Here is a 20433-nt window from a genome sequence, read left to right as displayed (position 1 = left end):
GGGTGACTCCCAGCTGGCCTGTTTTTGTAACTAAAATTTTATTATGGAACACAGCCATGGGGCACCTGGCTGGCTCAGTTGGTGGAGCATAGACTCTTGATCTCAGAGTTGTGAGTATGAGCCCCACACTGGGTGTAGATATGGCTTAAAAATAAAATATTTAATAATAATAATAATAATAAAGAACACAGCCACACCCATGTTGTCTGTGGCTGCTTTCAAGCTACATGGGCAGAGAGACGAGTGGCTACTCTAGACCCCTTTGGGCCCTCAAGCTTAAAATATTTACTATCTGGCCCTTTACAGCTACTACACTGCTGATAGTTCTCACTTCTCATCAGGGATAGGAGGGAGCAGGAAGGCCCAGAATCTGATTTCCATAACAACCAGGTATTTTTCACTGTTGTTTCCTCAGTGCCTAGAACAGTGTCTGGCACACAGTAGACTCACAAAGTATCCATTGGGTGAATGGATGGGTGGGCGAGTGGGTGGATGGACTGGGTAGATGGTTAGATGGAGGGGGTGGGTGGGTGGCATGGCTGGATGGGTGGGTGGATGATGAGTGGATAAATGGGTAGATGGATGGGTGGATGATTGGATGGGTGAGTGGATGGGGGATAGGTGGATGGATGGCTGGATGGGTGGGTGGATGATGAGTGGATGGGTGGATGAGTAGATGGATGGGTGGATGATTGGATGTATGGGTAGATAGGGGAATGGGTGGGTGGATGGGTGGATGGATGGGTGGGGATATAGGTTGCTAGGTGGATGGTTGGATGGATGGGTGAGTGGGTGGATGGATGGGTGGTTGCAATTTCGGCCACTCGCATACCTCGTTCATACTTCTCAATGATTTCCTTCTCAGTTTCCACCGTAATCATCTCTTTGGTCTTATCACTTTTCTTTTCAACCTTTTTCTGCATGGCAGCCATCCTCGCATGGATGTTGACTGCAGTACAGTATTAATAAACTCTTGTCATAAACAGTATTTAATGTAACTGGCAATAAGGCAGCAGAGGAAAGGGTCTGTATCTACAGGCAGCCTGACCTAGAATGAAGCAAAGCATTCCTAAGCTTACTCTTGGATGGAAAAGCAAAGGGCTGTCCATAGGTACTTGGAAGTGACAAAAAATACACCAGTACCAGTTGTGGGCACCTTCCAACGTTCTGAAAAATCACTGATTTCTGCCAACCCTGGCCTGAGACTGAGTATCCAAGCATCGGAGACAATCATCCGAGACAGAGAGACAGAGAGACAGAGAGAGAGAGAGAAGAACCACTGGCTCAGTTTGATCATGTGATGTTCGGCATCATGTATGACTCATATTGCAAGACATCGCTCATTTATCAAGTTAAAATTTATCAGAAATGTTTGCTTGTCTTGCGGAACACTTGTAGAACAAGTTACTCGCAATCTAAGCTTTTACTGTATATTATTGTGATAGGTTGAGTGTAAAAAAGAAAAAGAAAAAACTGGCCCAATTCTTCCTCACTTCTTTTGTTATGCAACTTGGTGGTGCCCTCCCTGTGTGTGGGAGTGGTGTCTCATCCTACCATACCCCCTGATCCTGGCCTCTGCCATGCTGCTTGCTTCAACCAATGGGATGCCAGCCAACAGGAAGGAAGCAGAGGCCGGGACAAATGCTGTGTGTGTCTATTTCCTCTCTTGCACCTGAGAATGTACCCAGTCTGCCTTGTGGAGAAGGAAGCCCATGGCCCAGCTGCTCCATCACCCACTGCCAGTCCTGTGGAGCAACCAGCCTACATCACAGAGAACCAAATTTGTGAGCTAAAGAAATGCTTATTGTGATACGCTACTGAGGTTTTATGGTTGTTACTAGAGCATTATTGTGGCAATAAATAACAATGATCTCATTTGGTTTTTTTTTTACCACAATCCTGTGAGGTTGGTAGAGAAGGAAAAATCTCCAATTAAGAGATGAAAACAGGGAAGAGGGTGGAAACGAGTGCGTATCGAACACCTACTCTGAGCCAAATCCTGGGCTTGGAATATTCCCATGTATTAATATTTTGCTGATCCTCACAGCAACCCCACGGGACCGCTGTGTTATACAGAGGAGTATTGCAGCTGCAGGTAACAGTGTACATGCTAATGTTTTATGGGATGAAGATCCATCACTGCCTCAGATAAGAAGTCTGGACGTATAAGCAATCCAGGGTTGATGAAGCAGCTCAGTAAAGTCATCTAGGATCCAGTCCTCTTTCTCTTTTTCTGCTCCACCGTCCTTGTTGTGGTAGCCTTTCTATCTCGGGCTTAGCACCTTATGGTGGCAAGATGGCTGCCACAGCTCCAAGCAGCACATCCTCACCCAACCTCACCCACAGCGGGAAGATGACAGCAGGACTTCCTGGCACATGAGGAAGAAAATCCTTCCCGAAAGTCCAGCAGCCTTCCTCTTATATCTCAATGGTTAAAACTGCGCTGTATGTCCACCCTTAAACTGAGCAACAACAAAAAGGAAATGACATGACCATGCTTAGATTACACCAATTGTAGTTCAGCCACCAAGTTTGCTAGAAGGGCCCTTCTTCCCTGAGCATGTTTCATCTACACAAACTGTAAGGAGAAAGGAGAGATTAGCTTTTCCATGAACAGCAAGCAATGGCATCCACAGCTGTTCTTAGTTCCACTTTACAGATAATGAAACGGAGGCTTAGGTATTCAAATAAGCTGCTGGGGTCATCCAGCCAAGAATTGGTAGAGCTAAGACTCAAGTCCAGCTCTGCCTGGCTGCAAACTACATTGTAAATCTACTCCATTGTAAAGGGCCCGTGATCAAGTTTATGCAACTGACAAGTGCCAGAGCAGGGCTACGACCTGAGTCTCCTGGCTGGCAGCTTTCTGCTCACTGCAGGCTGCCTGCTTCTCCCCTGCCCGGACATGCTCTTCACACACGCAGTCCTGTCACACTGCTCCCTCCCCCCTCCGCCCCTTGCTTTTGAGTATTTCCAGTGGCTCTGGAGTTGCCATAGTTCCACAATTTATGGCACATCACAGGGGGTGCTCTCCCCCCATGATATATTCCAGCCTGAGAGCCAGTCATGCCTTCAGGGTCAGTAAAATGATTTAGAGACCTACCTTTCTCACCATAAATCCAAAAGCCAGTGCGTCACATTATCGAAACAAGGATATGTGTACCTGAACCTGGTGATAGACAGCCCCCATCTACCCACCCCAGCCCCCTGACTAATTCTCCCCAAGAGGAATGGCCTCAGCTCCAACAATTCAGCAAGTTTTACTGTCTTGCTCCCTCCTTTCTGGCTCTCAAAGAAGCATCCAGGGACGTCCGTTTTCTGTCCAGATGTTCCAGTGTGCCAACCAGTTATGCCCGCTGTTTGCCCCATACCAACTTCAGTCATGGGAGGTCAACTTGCTATCCAGAAAATATCCTCACTGGGGTGGGGGTGGGGCTCACACTTGATCTCTGCTTCCACCCTCCATTGGGCCTGGGAGTTTGCTGGCCTGTCTGCTTGACCCAGAGACACCCTCCTACACAGGTCAGTGACTGGAACAGTGGCCAACTGCCTTGCCTGCCACCCCCACCTCTTTCCTGGAAGAAACATGTATTCCCAAACACTGAGTTTCGGAAGCTCAGGGAAAAACTCAGTGTGTGACCATGTGTTACCTCACATGGACTGAGACTTGAAAAAGATGATGTAGAGGCGAAAGAACCACAGAATCTAGACCATAAAACCAGAGCAGGAAAAATCTTCAAGATCATCTAGGCCAGTGATTTTTAGCAGCAGAACTTCTGTCTTCCAAATCAGTGGTTTACGTCGAATCTCAAGATATAAAGTAAATGTAAGTGAAGCCGCTCTAATTAAGCAGACGTGGTAGACTTGGTGTATACCTTGACCCTCAGCAGAACCCTGGGCTCTATGGCACACAGTTTGAAAACCATTGTTATAGCCTAGTCTTTAATTTTACCAATGGGGAAATTGAGGCCCAAATAAAGGAAGTGATTCGTCATGCAAAATGGGGAGCCAAGCTGGATCTGAGACTCCAGAAAATGTTCGCCAAATCCAGAGGCCAAGGGATGAGCAAGGTCTCCGCGCTAGAGCCTGGGGGGAGGGGAGCCGGGGAGGAGATGGGAGGAGGGGTCGGTGGGAGCTGAGAGGGTCGTGCAAGTGCCTGATTACCTTGGGCAGAGCTTCAGTGGGCCGCTCTGGGGCTGGGAGGAGAGGCCCTCCACCCCAGGGGGGAGGCCAGCCTTTCGTTCTTGCTCCCCCCACACCGGGCCTCAGGGAAGGATTCCCAGGGCAATTCTTCACCACCCTCAGCTCCAGTCAGACATTTAACACACTGAATAAAATATCAATCCCTCACCAAGCAGTTTCCAAGTGGAAAGCTGATTAAAGTTGATCCCAAGCTACACTGTGGCCGCACTTCTTGTGATGAGCCATGGACCCCAGCCAAAGCCCCATCTCGTTCCCAGAGTCAGAACAGGGGACACTCAAGTTCCAGATGGGGCTGGACAGAGGGGCCGAGGGTCTAGGAACTGAGGAAGCAGAGCCATCAATTCCCTCCCTCCCCTGCCCATCCCACTGCCCATCTAATAAGATCTGGGGAAAGGGAAGTTTAAAGCATAATTGAGGCTCAGGGTGCTACTGGTTTTATGCGAATGAGGAAGGGAAGGAACAAAGCAGGGATTTCCTAGGACAAAATGTGGGAAGTGGTACCTTAAAGCTGTGGTTCTCATGGGTTTCCCAGAAGACAGCATGAGCACCAGCTAGGAATTTACTAGAAATGCCAATTCCAGAGCCCCATCCCAGACCCAACGGAACAGAAACTCTGGAGTTGGGGCTCAGCCCTCTTTGCTTTCCATGCCCCCCCTCCAGGGCCCTGGTGTGCACCACTGTCTGCGCACCTGTGCCTGATTGCTACAGCAGCATTTGGCCTGAGAAGACGAGAGTGTGAGCGAGGCATGGGATATCAAATCCTAAAGGGGACAGCTGGAGTCGGGGGTGACCCCACGGGGACCGCTGTCAGAGAGGAGAAAGAATCTTGTTTCCAGAATAACAACCATGGCCAGGATGCGGAGAAATTGGAACCCTTGCGCTTTGCTGGTGGGAACGTAAAATGGTGCAGCCTCTGTGGAAAACAGTTTGACAATTGCTCAAAAAGCGGAACACAGAATTACCGCTTGATCTAGCAATTCCACACCCGGGTGTGCGCACCAAGGAAGTGAGGCGGACCGCAGGTGGGTGAAAGCTTGGGCCCTCACAGCACCGCAGTGACACATCTCCATCAACATGGCGGCCTGGCCATGGCTGCTGCACCTCCCAGGGTCCCCCCCACCCCCCACATCTCAGCTGCTTGACCTGAGGGGAAACCAGGAGGCCTGGGTCACTGAAGAAAATGAGTGCCTGGAGAAGAATGGCTGGGATGTGAATCCTGGGGAGCATGTGGACACACCCAGCCTATCACTGGTCTGACCCTTACCCTGAGGACCCCCACCTGGGATCATATGGACAACATGCTAACCCGGGCCTCCTGACTACATTCCTCCGGAACCTACTAGGGTGCCCAGGGGCCTTTTCTATGGTCTAGAAAAGCAAGCTCCTTCGTTTTAGGGGCTATAGTTTCCTCCCCCATAAAAAGGAATTGAACTGGGGGTCTCCAAGGTCTCTCCTGGCTCTGACATAGGATGTTTAGGACAGGGTCATGGCTTAGAGGGGGTAAGGGTGGGAAGACTTGAGTGAGAGCGGGGACAGAGCAGGAATGAACCGGGACTGAAGGTATCAGGAGCCCCACAGTGAGGAGTGTGAGCTCGCCTCCATGAGCATGATCAAATGATCCAGTGAGTTCGTCCACAAGCACCAGGTGGGGCCTGGCACAGAGGAAACGCTCAGCCATCATTAGCAACCATTGCTACCATTACTGTCAGCAGCCCCGAAAGAGAAGCAGTCTGCTCACTTCCTCACTGGTACCCACACACGTGTAAATTACTATATCGTCTCTCACGGTTAGTGAGATTGAGCCCCGAGTCGGGCTCTGCACTGACAGTGTGGAGCCTGCTTGGGGTTCTTTCTCTCTCTTCCTCTCTTTCTCCCTCTCTCTTCCTCTCCTCTCCCCCACCCCCACTCACACATATGCTCTCTCTCAAAATAAATAAATAAATAAACTTAAAAAAAATAAACTATTGACTCCAGAATTGCTGAGTCATTGACTCCACATATTCCTGGACCATCACAGTGACTCTCTTCAGGTCACAGCACAGTAGCATTGCTGAGTCAGCACAAAGTACCCTCCAAGGCCATGCCTCTACCTGTGCGGCTCCTGCTGATCCTAGATCTTTCCAAAAGGGCAAATCCCACTCTGAGGTCCAATCTACGGATGTATTGTGTGAACATGATTTCATCGGACTCTCAACAATTCTGTGAATAATTATCATTGTATTTTAAAAAAAGAAACTGAGGTTCTCAGAGGTCATACAGCCTGGACTCACACCCCCGTGTATTTGACCCTCTGGCCCATGCCACTCACCTTCTGGGTGGCCTTCCAGCTTCTAGACTGAGCTAACCTTTTCTCCCTCGGTGCCACCCAGACCTTTTTTCTTTTACCTTCCCTTATAGCACATACCACCTCATATTGTCATTTTTTTTTTTTTTAGGATTTTATTTTGGGGTGTTTGGGTGGCTCAGGCAGTTGAGCATCCAACTTTGGCTCAGGTCATGACTTCACGGTTCATGAATTCGAGCCCCACATCAGGATTTGCACTGATAGTGCTGAGCCTGCTCCATCTCTGTCTCTGTCTCTGTCTGTCTCTCTCTCTCTCTCTGTCCCTCTCCCACTAGCATACACACTCTCTCTCTCTCTTTCAAAATTAAATAAACATTTTTTTAAAAATTTTAAGATTTTATTTTTAAGTAATCTCTACACTCAACGTGGGGCTCAAGTTCGCAACCCCAAGATCAAGAGCCACATGCTTGGGGCACCTGGGTGGCTTAGTCAGTTAAGCGTCCAACTTCAGCTCAGGTCATGATCTCACAGTTCATGAGTTCAAGCCCCGCATCGGGCTCTGTGCTGACAGGTCAGAGCCTGGAGCCTGCTTTGGATTCTGTCTCCCTCTCTCTGCCCCTCACCTGCCCATGCTCTTTCTCTGTCTCTCTCTCTCTCAAAATTAAATAAACATTTAAAAATTTTAAAAAAAGAGAGTCGCATGCTCTTACTGACTGAGCTAGGCAGGCACCCCTCATATTTACATTTCTCTGGGCACCTCATCCCCTGGACTGGGGAGTCCCACACGGGCACACAGGAACCATGTCTAATCTTCCTCATGTCCCCCCCACCCAGCACAGTGCCAGGCTCACCTCAGGTGCCAGACAGAGTCTTTGAATGGGTCTGTCTACAGAAAACTCTGGCTACTTGTCAGGGAGCACCACCTCCACATGGGCAGACCTCATCAAGGAAAATGCATTCAGAGGTTCAAGGTTCCGTGTTCCTTTGGGTAACGAGCTCACCCTACAGCTGGGAGTAGCCTGCATGCCCCACTCTCCCAGTGATCCTGCCTGAATCGTGCTGCCTCAGCTTCCCCCGTCCCCAGCATACTCTAGAGTGAAGATTTCTGTCCTGGGTCCCGAACCCATTGGACATCGGAGAAAAGCTCAGGCCCCTCTTCCCAGAAAAAACTCCAAGCCCAGCCATATGAAATTTTTTCACACAGAGGAAATTTTGTGCATCAGTGGTTTGGCGTCTCCTCGAGTCCACCAAGAGAGCCCCTAAAGGCACTTATTTAGACCTGAAGTTAGAGGACGGCCCAAGTTTGGGAAGCAACAGCAGAGAGCAGGGCACTGGGGTTTCTGGGTTCAAACCAGGATCACAGTGAACCCAGGAGAGGAGCCCAAACTAGTCCTCCCAGACTTTCTCCACCTCGATGCCTTCTCCACCCCCGGCGCGCTGAGACAGAGCTCTCTCCAATGGGAGCCGTTTTGCATCTCCTTCATTAGGAAGCCTTTTAAAATGCATTTTCATTTTTGTGTTCCGTACAGTGTGTCTTGATGTCAAAATTTTTCAGACGAATCACGGTAAGCAGGTTGGTTGTTTTTATTCTCTCCCCCTGGGCTTGCCGGGCCTCAGCTCAGTGCAAACCATGCAGGGACATCATAAACCACAAGGCAGATTTGGGGCCACCGAGGGCCTGGAGCTCCTTGATCATCTGTTTTGCCTAACTGACTGGGGCCCCTGTCCAGCACCTGTGCAGCTGGCCCAGAGGACAGACTCTGAGGTGTCAGTGTCCCTTCCCCACCCCCCAGATCCGTGCTGACCTTGACCACCGTGACAAGAATTGTCCTTCACAGGGGTTATTTTCTCGATTTGCAGAAGAGGAAAAAGAGATCCAGGGAGACAAAGGTATCGTGCAAGGTCACCCGGCGAATCTGTGGCCAGGTCTTCTGACAGGGCCTCAGAAGTCACCGCCCGCTTGATTTTCTGCTGTTTGAAAATTCTAAGAGAAGAGAGGCTGCATGCAGGACTTAGCTTTGGTCTGGAGTTTTCCAGACACCGCAGTTCGATCAGCTCAGAAAGACCCAGACAGTGCCAGGGACAATCGTGGGGACAGAGCTGACAGCTGGGCTCCAGACCAAGTGTCCCAGTCCAGACTGCTGACTCCTCGTGGTGACACTCGACTCCAGCCCCTCCAGAGGAGTGATGTGTCTGACAGAAGGGCGTGGGACACAGCTGAGCCCTTGCTCCACAGCAAGCCTGAGGTCTCTGCAGTTTCTATAGGGAACGTTTCCGTTTAAAAGCAAGACAAAGAGCAGCATGGGTTTCTCCTCTGAGCACAGTGGCCTAATGTCCACAGATGACTCCCTGTGTCCTCAGGTCACACATGGCCCTGCTCTCCCACCTGGCTTTCTGTGCTCTTTCTCCTCCTCCCCCCTTTGCACTGTCGCTGCCTGCATGAACCTAGGAGCTCCTTGGATCAGGACTGACGTCCTTTGGGCTGGTGCCTAGCTCAGCCCTACAACAGAGGTGGGTGATGAAGGGTCCATCCAGTGCCTGGCACATGGTGAGCATTCAACAATTTTTGCTGAGTTAAAGAGTTGGGAAAAAATCATGAGGGCTATCTAGAATCTGGAAGAGCCAGTCTGTTGGGCAAGATGCTTCAGAATCTATGGTTCTAGGCTTCTCCTGGCTGGAGGAGTTTACTGGGAAACTAATAAGCTTATGCCTGAGGCCCTCCACTTGCAAGGGCCCTTCCAAGCCCTGTACATAATTCTGAATTACAGAATTTTTCTTATAGAAGGTACCCCAAGGAGTATAAGCTTCAGGCTTCACAAAACCTGGATCCACCTCTGGTCCTGGCCGTCCGGCTTTGCAACCTCCTGACGCCTGTGTATTTGAGAATAGAATCTCAGAATTAGGTGGGATCTCAAAAGATTATCCGTTTAATCGCTTAAGCAGGTAGATCCATCAATTCCTAAGAACACTTTTCCTAAGGATCTATAAGGGTAAATGTCACTTCTCAATTGCCCATTCTAACATTCAACTCCCTTAAAGTCAAGAAATTTCTCTTTATATCTGACGGCTGTCTCCTACTTTAATTGAGCATTATTTCCTCTTGACCAGGCATTATGGATGCAGAGACCATATCTCCCCTCCCTTTAAGAATATTGGCATCCCCCTCAGAAAGCCTGGTAGACAAGATGACAGAGACAATGTAACACTCTTACTCCCAGAGCACACAGGAAGACCACACTTCCCATCCTCTCTTGCAGATAATTTGGGACCAAGGGACAGAGTTCTGGCCAATGGATGTGGGTAGAAGATATAAACCACTTCTGGTCTTGGCCCTTAAAAGCATCTTGCATAATCTTCCAATTCTCTCTCTCCTTCCGCAGAACCCTGGAAAGCCAGGTGTTCCATATAGTATAGCTTAAGACATAGAGGTAGCCTGGGTAGCTTGGAGGAAGTTTCCAAGCAGCGATGATGGCGAAGTGAGGGAGGAATGGAATTTTACTGTGTTAAGACACTGACATTTCCATGTTTATCCATTATAGTAGCATTGCCTAGTCTATCCTGATAATATGGTCTCAGTCTCCCACCTCCTCCTCCTCTCTCTCAAGTTTTAGGATGCCTCTTCTATGGTAACATTGAAGTTCAAACCAACACAAAAGTGGACAGTGTGGCATGATGAATCAGGACAAAAACCACTTAAAAGAAAATGAATTCCAATGAATAACTAAACCATCCCCGAGCCTCATTTAAACAGTGCCAACACCTTCACACCCTCCCTGGATTCAATGTCCATCCCATCCCTATGATCATCTTTTCTCAAGATTTCCTTCCATTTTCAACTTTTTTTTTTTTTTTTTAAGAATCAGTGGGGNGTCTGTCTGTCTCTCTCTCAAAAATAAATAAAACATTTAAAAAAAAAAAAAAGAATCAGTGACCCAGATTAGAAAGATCACTCGGATAAGAAGAGAATCCATAGTGTATTTAGTGTAAAATACAGGAGACCTCCCCTTGCTTCTCTTTATGTCTACAGTTGCAAAAAAAATCTAAAAAAAAAAAAAAAAAAACAGAGGCTGAGAGGCCATTAATCCCACATTTCAGGGAAAGCCTGGCAAATTGAGCACATGGATTTACCATTGTTCTTCCCGAAACACCACTAAAATGTGAGCTAAGGAATTAAAAAACACATGAGCCCACAGGAATGAAAAGAATGAGAGGGGGAAAGAAAAAGCCAGCAGAAGACAAAAGATGTCAACAGATTTTCAGAAGATGGAAAGCAGGTGGAAGAATGAGCAGAGCTGAGGAATCTGAATACCGTGTGCCTACAGAGGGGGATGCTGGCGAAAACAGAGCCAATTCAAGCTGCGGATTCTTGGCAAGACACAGGTACGGCAGGCACCAGGGACTGCAGAAGACAAGATGAGCTGTAGAACTGGAAACTTGGCAGGTTCTGGCCAACTGGAAACAGAGGGGTCAGTAGGAAGAAGCCCCAAGTTCCTGCCCCCACTCAGTACCGCCAAGTGACCACCTCTCCCCTCCTCCAGCAGGGGGTTTATTTGGTGAAATTGAGGGTCTAAGCCCAGATCAGCAAGAACAGCAGAAGAGGGGGCGTGCCGGGGGGGGAAACAGGAGGATTACATGAAAGTCTATCTGCAAATGGGTGTACCCCCAGTCCCCTGCGCTGTGCCTCTCCAAGGACATTGGCAACCATATCGGCACTAGCCCACCACACTCACCCACCCCAAGCCCAGAGAGGTTGGTAGACTCTTTTCTGGAGAAACTGAATGGCTCCTGGAAAAGACTCACCGATACTGACATTTGGGGAACCTCAAAGAAATGGCCTTCATGTAACTCCTATAGTGAAGGATCATCAATTGACAAATGATGTTCATGCACACACAGTGTCCATGTGGTTTTTTTAATACTTGGCTCTTAAATATTGGTGGACTGCAAAGAATAACCAAGAACTCCAGGAACATCTCCAACAGGATGAAAGGCGGATACTGAAACCAGCTGACCAACGACAAAAGGGAAGAACTTGAGAACATTAAAGAAACAGGCATTAGTATCTTGGGAGAGACAAGAGAAGATATGTCACCCATGAAACTAGAATAAAAGACCATACAAGAAGGAATAATCCAAACTGGATTATGGCAATGGTTGCACATCTGTGTGTCCTGTGAGTGGTGCCTCTGTCATTAGCAGGGCAGAAGCACACTGTCTGTAATTTTACTAAAAATAATCGGATCATGTATTTAACAATGTATGTTACACGTAAGTGATGAATCACTGGGTTCTATTCCCTGAAACCAATACTACACTGTATATTAACTAACTTGAATTTAAATAAATATATTTAAAATCAAGAAAGAAAGAAAGAAAGAAAGAAAGAAAGAAAGAAAGAAAGAAAGAAAGAAAGAAAGAAAGAGAAAGAAAAAAAGAAAGAAAAGGGAAAGAAAACATGATAGCAGAAAAAAAATTGCCAACAGAAAAAAAATAGGCAACAAATAAACAAAGTTTGAAAGATAGAGCCAAGGAAAACTTTCAGAAAGTAGGAAAAAATAAAGATATGGAAAAGAGGAGAAAGAAAAAAATAAGGAAAGTAAAAGATCCACCTACGAGGCCCAACAGAAGAAATACAGGACAGGGGCGCCTAGGTGGCTCAGTCAGTTGAGTGTCCGACTTCAGCTCAGGTCATGATCTCACGGTTTGTGGGTTCGAGCCCCACGTCAGGCTCTGTGCTGACAGTTAGCTCAGAGCCTGGAGCCTGTTCCAGATTCTGTGTATCCCTCTCCCTCTGCCCCTCTCCTGCTCATGCAGTCTCTCTCTCAGAAATAAATACAACATTTAAAAAAAATTTTTTTAAAGAAGAAATACAGGACAGAGAAAATGGAAGGGAATTCACTGTCAAAGGAATAAGAAGGACTTACATTTCCAGATTTTAAAAGCCCATTGAGGGGCGCCTGGGTGGTTTAGTTGGTTAAGTGTGTGACTCTCAGTTTCAGCTCAGGTCATGATCTTGTGGTTCATGGGATTGAGCCCCCAATCGGGCTCCATGATGACACTGCGGAGCCTGCCTGGGATTTTCCCTCTCTCTCTCTCCCTCCCCTGCTCACTTTCTGTCTCTCTCTCTCTCAAAATAAACAAACATTAAAAATAAAACCACTGAAAATAAATTATAAAAACAAAAGCACCGAATGCAATGAATGAATAAAGGTGCATGCTAATTTTGTGGTGGTGTGTATGAAGATAAAAGAAGAACTTAAAAGTTTTCAGAAGGGAAAAAAACAAGAACAGGTTATAGAAGAAAAAAAAACAAACAGATCAACACGAAGAGTGGCATCAGGCATCTCATTGGGGAACTTTTCATTCCAGAAGTCAGAAAATAGAGAAATGTGTTCAAAATTGCATCCCTTAAACTGGTACAAGCAATAACAAAACACAAAGAAAAAACAATTAGAAAGCAAGTGTTGGAGGGCCTCGTGTGTGTGTGTTTCCACCATCTCTTTCTCGATTTCCTCTCTCTCTCTCTCTCTCTCTCTGCTTTCATGCTATTATTTCTGCATCTTCCCCCCTTCTTTGCACTTTCCCTTCCTCTTCTCTCTGCCCTGCTGTCTCTCTTCACATAGGATGGCAGAAACTTTTTTCTAACTACTTCTTCATTTGTTAAGTCATTTTATGTTCTCTCTCCTCTGTTTTAAAAGCAACCATGAGGAACACTTTATGTGTCTGCATTACAAAATTGGGATGAAATTGCTTTTTGGTTTTTCCCCTCTGTGGTCTGTGTGGCATCTCCCTGGGCTTCTGCCCGGGGAGCCCTGCCTCATTTTTGCCTCCCATGAGCGCCGTTCATGGTTTGTGGGTTGCCTCAGATGGGAATAAGAGGCTTAACGAGTTCTGAGCTCAAACTCTTCATGTACATTTAAAGACAATTCCAGGGGCGTCTGGGTGGCTCAGTCGGTTGAGCGTCTGACTTTGGCTAGGGTCATGATCTCTCGGTTCATGGTTTTGAGCCATGCATTGGGCTCTCTGCTGTCAGCACAGAGTCTGCTTTGGATCCTCTGTCTCCCTCTCTCCGCCCCATCCCCACTCGTACTCTCTCAAAAATAAACATTTAAAGGCAATTCCAAACTGGTGTCCCCTAGTTCTTTAGGAAAAAAAGAGCTTAGATTTGGTCTTCAATAGGAAAAGCCCTCCTCATTCTAGATCCTTCTAGCCAGCTGGCTTTCTAAACCTCTCACTAAAGCAGGATGTTGCTCTAGGCCAGACATCAAGCAGGGACTGGATCCCTCGGCGTTGAGATCTGTGTAGAGGTGGATGGTGACACCAACGACAACCCACTCCTCAGCCTACATTTGTGAGGTGCCAACTACGTGCCCGGCCCTAGGATGCAGAGAAGGCTGAGCCCTGGCCTTTGGTCTCAAAAACTCACTCTCTGGGGCGCTTGAGTGGCTCAGTCGGTTGAGCGTCCAACTTCGGCTCAGGTCATGATATCATGGTTTGTGGGTTCGAGCCTCGTTGTCAGGCTCTGTGCTGACAGCTCAGAGCCTAGAGCCTGTTTCAGATTCTGTGTCTCCTTCTCTCTCTGCCCCTCCCCCGCTCACACTCTGTCTTACTCTCTCTCAAAAATAAATAAATGTAAAAAAAAAAAAAAAAACCCAAAAAACCTCACTGTCCATGGCAGGGGAAACAAACACCTCAACAAATAACTGTTATTCACTGTGACCACTGTGTTAGGAAAAGTATGTACAAGGCGTCAGAGCAGCACCAAGGAGGACGGGGTTCCTTCTGTCCTGGAGGACTGAACAAGGCTTCCCAGAGGTGCCCCAGGAACCGAGTCTTGAAGGATGCTCCAGACATTGTCAGATGGAGGAGGCCTGAGGTAGGGGAGGGAAGGCTGGGTAGAGGGGGGCTGTGCAAAGGCACTGAGGTATGGAAGAACGTTTCTGTGTGACTTTGGCAGATGTGATAGGACTTGGTGAGGAGGGCATCTCAACTCCCCCTCCTCAGAACACCCCCAGGCCCCATGACATGTGTCACCCTGTCGGGAGAGGTAGCAGTGTCTGGTCCTGCACGACGCCATGGGGTCCTGTGACTGATGGCTCTGTCATCAGCAGGTCAGAAGCACACTGTCCCCACACAAGGAGCTCCCGGATTTGACAGCCACGCTGTCACCCAGCAGCCGCACTCATTCCCAGCCAGACTCTTAGCGGAGCTGCTCTCATCTCCAGAAGGAAGATTCCCTCCCCCAGAACAACAAGCTCTCCCTGGAGGCTGCGGGTGAAGGCAGCCCTGTCTCCTGTGGGGGCTGGGCTGGATCAGTCTCCAGGGCCTGGGAGACGGGCCCCATTGCAGCGAAGGCAAAGCCATCAGCTGTGGGGCAGGTCGCAGCCCCAACAAGGGGTGGGCCTTGGAGGGTCCTGTGCAGGGCTCAGTGTGTCCCATCGCTGTGTGCCCCACAGCTCCCCTCCCCTCGGCCTGGCATGTTTGCTGAATGGATGAGAAAGAGAGAATGGGAGAGAGAGAGAGAGGCGCGAGACAGAGACTGATGGGGTTTAAAAGGAGAGAAAGGGATGAGGTGTCGGGGGCCTGGGGCACTTGTTACAGGCCAGGCCCTGCTGTGTCCTTACACCAACTCGATGAACGCTCCTGACAACTCATTTTGCAGCTGAGGAAACTGAGGCACAGTGGGGCTACGCAACTCACCAAGGTCACACAGCTCATGCGGGTGGGAGCAGGATGTGAACCCAGGCCTTCTGGCCTCAGAGCTGCACTTCTAACTGCGGTGTAATAAGTACCGCAGTGGTGACAGGGAGGCACCTTCACGGGACACAGAGGAGGTTGTGCGCCTGGGGGGCGGGATCACTGACCGGGAGGGAGGGACAATCCCAGTCCTCTCAGGATTTGCCGATCACTCAGTGCAGGCTCTGGCCCTCCGGCCTCCGCTGGCTTCCTGGAGGCTAGATCCTGGCCTCACCTGCCGCGCTGCAGTGTGCTGGCCTGAACGCTACCGATCGGGGCTGGGAGCCTCCAGAAGCCTTGGCCTCCGCTGCCAGTTGTGGTCAGTGGGGTGCGCCTCTCCAAGCCCCTGCGCCATCTATTTGTGTTCCAAAAACAGCTGGCCAGATGGTTGGCTCGTTCTGCCCGGCGCCTGCCCTGCCCCACCCCCACCCCCTGCCACCAGCCTGGCTGCCCCAGGGGTCAGCAGCAGGAGGGTGGCTCCCCTCAGTAGCTTTCCAGGGCCACCAAGGAATCTTCCTCTCCACTCCACTTTTCCTCCCTCACAAGCCATCCCTGCCTTCTCCCTGGTCCGATCCCTCCACCTCATCACCTCTGCTCCTCACTGAATAGTAATCACCGTCATTTGAACCTTGTTGTTACCACTCTGCCAAGTCTTCGAGATGACTCATCTCACTTAGGCTTTGCTACTGCGTCTTAGAGGGTGGGGACAATTCTCTTCTCTTTGCAGGCAGGGAAGGAGGCTCCGGGCATCCCCCATAAGGAGGCTCTGGGCACAGAACTGCTGGGTGGTGGGCCAGGAATCCCCACCTGGCTGGAGTCAAACCCGCCAGAAAGCCTGGCCCTTTGTTTTCTGAGCACCACTTGGGGGTCCTGGTGCCTTCTTTTACTCGCTTAGATCCTCTGCCAGACTGCCTTGGATGGGAGATAGGATAAGGATGTTTCCAAGAGCAGAGCTGGTGGCCACCATCACAGATAGATGGAGCCCCGGGGGCCTATCTAAGTGCTAAGATGCCCCAGTGGGATTGAATCGAAAGACACACCAACTGCTGCGGTGCTTGGCGGGGGCAAAGAGCATGGCCAGGCAGGCAAGACCCACCACTCCATCCCCAGAGAAGGCAGAAGAGGAGAAATAGAGGGTCACTGGCTTAGCAGGGAACTGGCCCTATGAGAAGTCCAGTGTCCAGTGTCACCATGGGGAACCTGTCGGTGGGACACATACCCAGGACCTACAGTAAGTAGGACCCCAGATTGGATCCACCCCTTGTCCAGCCCTCACAGGTGTTTTCCACCTGCCAGAGTCCTCACTAGGAGCATTCCCCGGGCCACAGCGCCATCTGCAGGACAGCCCTGCGTCAATGCGGAGGCTGCTAGGGCTGGCTCAGTAATGACTATGGGTGACAAAACCAGCGCCCATGCATGTAGCCATCGAGGCACCAGCCCTTGCCAGCAGCCTTCTGAATGATTCTGGCGGATATCATCGTACCGTTCTATATATGGAGAAACCGAGCCTTGGAAAGCCAGAATCACCTAAGCAGTTGGCAGTGGAGCCAGGCCGGACTGCAGCCCAGGCCCTTTGACAACAGTCTCTGTGCTCTACTGCTGTCTTTCAGAAGGAGAAGAAGCATGGAGGGTGGAAGATAAAGGGAAATCTGATGATTGGAGGGGTCAGAGAGGCTGGATTTGTGGCTTGGTTCTGTCCCACCAACCATCTGCCAGCCACACCCTTAACCCATCAATGCCAGGGAGAGCAAACGTCCCCAGCCGGCCAATCATCCTGGGTGGTCAGCAGATTAATACACAGAGAACTGAGCTGTTTTATTAAAGAGGATTGTTGAGGGGATAAAGCGCATTTGTTACGCAGCTCAGTAACTGTTAAGATAATGGAGAACATTCTATTTTCTCCTCTCGGTGCCCATCTCAGCGACAAGCCTTGTCAGCGAGGGCTTGGAGGCTGAGATGGTCTACCCTAATGAGAAGATACTCAAGTTACCTAAATGTGTCTATTTTTCCAAACTTTGAAACCTGTAATTTCCTGAGCCACGCCCTGTTAATCGNAGCAACTGACTCTTGATTTTGGCTCAGGTCATGATCTCACTGTTCATGAGTTTGAGCCCTACATTGGGCTCTGCCCTGACAAGACAGAACCTGCTTGGGATTCTCTCTTTCCTTGCCCCTGCCCTACTTGCACCCTCAATAAACAAACTTAAAAAAAAAAAAAGATCTAATTGGCTTTAATAAATGATTCGTGACTCTCACAGCACCCCACTAGCAAGTAGAGGTGCTCCCGGCCTTCTAAATTCTTGAGCTTTTATTTAAGCGTCATTGATGCAAAACGCAGCAGCCCAATCAGGTCTATGTGGACGGTTAAGGTCTCATTAGCTACGTGTGGACGATTCACTCAGGAGTGGCTCCAGTGTTATTTATTTATTCCTGGGACAGCCTCCTTCTACTGCCCAACTTCAATCTCCCACGAGTTAATTCAAAGAGTAGCAGATAAATGCAATAATATCCCTAGCTACTTGCAATGCTATCCTGATGGAAGCCTAATTAGAAGAGAGACCTCTCTAGCTGGTGGAGGCTTCCTCTCCCTAAACACAGAGCACAGATGATTCAATTGCTCTAGATAACTTGTTATTTGGTTATCTGTAACACAGCTTTTTAATTTACCAGTCTTGCATATTTATGCTTCCCTGATTAGTAACCGAGTACTTATTAACTGCTTACTGCATGCTTATCCCTAAGATGTTTGCTTGGGGTTGGGGAGCCTTAAAAGAGAAACATTTGCTCCTTTGGGGTGCTAGTCTCTTCTGAGGTCTTAAGTCAGATGAACAAGTAATATATATTGAACTATCTTTGTGTGCAAATGCTTGCGTGGAAATCCATGCATCTGACAACAGACACATTGTAGAGAATTCCTAGGGTCAGTTAAAGGAGAAAGAAGTATGAATGATGGTGTTCTGGGATTCTTCCATACGCTACCCACCCAGCCAGAATAGGAGAGTACTCCGATTTCATTCAGTAACTCACCAAATATTTGTGGAACACCTACCCAGTGCTAGGCCCTAGGAGGGAATTTCACAAAAATTCACAGTCCTTTATCTCAAAGTTGATGGCACAGTGGGAAGGCTCTATCTTTTTTCTTTCTTAATGCAAATCACAGAATAGAACAGAGGCAAAATCCAGGAGTGGTGAGGAAATTTGGCTCTGCGGGGGAAGACAGACAGAATGGCTGGTTCTGCTAAAAGTAGACCATCATGAGAAGTCTTACTGCTGGTTGTGCCCAGTCTTCGTCCTCAGCCGTAAGGAGGGGAGAGAGCCACTCCTCTGGACTCATTTCTGACCCTCATGGTTGAAAAAAGAAATGGTGTATTGGGGTTCTCCAGAGGCACAGAACCCATAGAGTATGTAGTGATACCTGGGGGAGATGTGTTCCAGGGGCTGGCTTACATGGAGGCTAAGATATGCTGTGATGTGCTATTGCAAGATGGGAGAACAGAAAAGCTTGAGGCATAATTCATTCTGAAGCCAAAGTAAGTCAGGCCTACGTAAGTGCCAGAGTTCAAAGACCAAGAACCATGAGTTCCGATTCCCAAGTCTAAAGGGCAAGAGAGATGAATGTCGAGGCTCAAGAAGGAAAAGAAAGAATTTGCCCTTCCTCTACCTTTTTGTTCTTTTCTGGCCCTCAGTGGATTGCGTGATGCCAGCCCACGTTGGTGAGGAGCGGCCTTTTTGGCTCAGTCTACGGAGTCAAATGCTAACCTCTTCAAATGCTCACCCAGAAATATACCCAGAAATACTGTCTTGCCAGCTATCTGACCATCCCTTAGCCCAGTTAAGTCAGCCCATACAAAGAACCCTCCCAGATGGGTTTGCAGTTACAGCCTCCATCTAGACTGATTTCCTTCTCTCCACTTCCTGCCACGCCCACGTATCCTAGACTTTAACCTTTGGACTCCTTCCCACTGCACTCCTAGGGTCAGCCCACTTCTCTGCCTTCTGCATCCTTCCTTCCTTAAATCTGAGCTTCTCCCTATGTATGTAGCCATCAGTTATGCTGAGTCAGGACTTTGCATCATTCCCGCAGCCCCAGGGAATCCCCTCCCCCACCCTGCTGCAGGTCTGGGAAGGCAGGACTTCCTCAGAGGCAGGACCCATGCAATCAGGAGGAAGGGAAGAGCCCCAGCTTTTAAGGAAATGCATGTGGTGGCAACACTGGGAGCTCAGGGCTAAACGCCAATCTTAGAGGACAATGAATGAGAAACACTGAAGGACAAACTGTAAGACTGGATGGTTGTGGAAATGTTTACCAATGAAACATGTATGTGTAAGACAGCACAGTGACTAGAACATGGTAAGTATCCAAGAAATATTAGGTGGTGTTCTTTTCATCATCCTTGAATACCAGAATGATGAGGGCTTGTGATAAAATGTAACAAAGGCAGCCTTTAAAAGCTAATGTTTTTTTTCCTAAGAACAGGGAGGAGACGTTCAAGGCAGATGATGCGATATTAACAAAAGACTGGGAAAGAGCTGAAGCCTCCTTTCTCCCTATTTTCTTACATTTCCTTTGTTAAAGGGAATATTCCTCAAGCTGGGAAGGTTAGCAAACATGATTATGGAGTAACTGAGACCCAAGACAGGTGATGCGGTGCTTAAGGAGAGCCCCGCTGCTTTACATGGGCTCAGCTTTCCTGATTCTAACTAAATGTATCTGAGAACTTTCTGGTGTGACTGCAGACACCCCCCCCTCCCCCGCATAAATACTGAGAAATCAGGAAGCTGCAAGGGATGGGAGGAAATTGGAATAGGAAAATGTTGCCCACACTTGAAAGTGGATTCCCGAAATTACAGATTGGCATGTGTGACACTGACGTGCAGTCACCTCTGTTTTGAGCCCTTATAGAAGACAGCAGGTGTTACTGTGGCCAATGTACTCAGTAAGGGTAAAGGGTCAAATGAACCTCATTTCCACTCTTGATGGATTGGTTCATGAAGACACTATATACACTGTATATATATATATATTCTTGGCAAAGCACCTGATGGAATCTTTGAGGATCTGTGGTGAGCAAGATAAAGAATTAAGGTTTAATAGGTTTAAATATAAGGCACAGAAAGGTTGGTATTTTTAACCATTGTCACACAGCTGACTTTTAGTAGAGCGAGGATTTGAAGTCAGAGAGCTTAACTTCAGGATATAAACTGTTAGCCAT

General features: G+C 48.5%; 1 protein-coding gene across 1 annotated transcript in view; it reads left to right on the top strand.

The window, feature by feature from the left end:
- The window catches only part of NSF (N-ethylmaleimide sensitive factor, vesicle fusing ATPase), a 344592-nt gene that overhangs the window by 156509 nt on the left and 167650 nt on the right, over positions 1-20433 (top strand). The window lies entirely within an intron of this gene.

This window comes from Crocuta crocuta, unplaced genomic scaffold, assembly GCF_008692635.1.
Source record: "Crocuta crocuta isolate KB4526 unplaced genomic scaffold, BGI_CrCroc_1.0 scaffold288, whole genome shotgun sequence".
Lineage (NCBI taxonomy): Eukaryota > Metazoa > Chordata > Mammalia > Carnivora > Hyaenidae > Crocuta > Crocuta crocuta.
The sequence above is the reverse complement of the archived record's forward strand: the minus strand, read 5'-3'. Positions and strand labels throughout refer to the sequence as shown.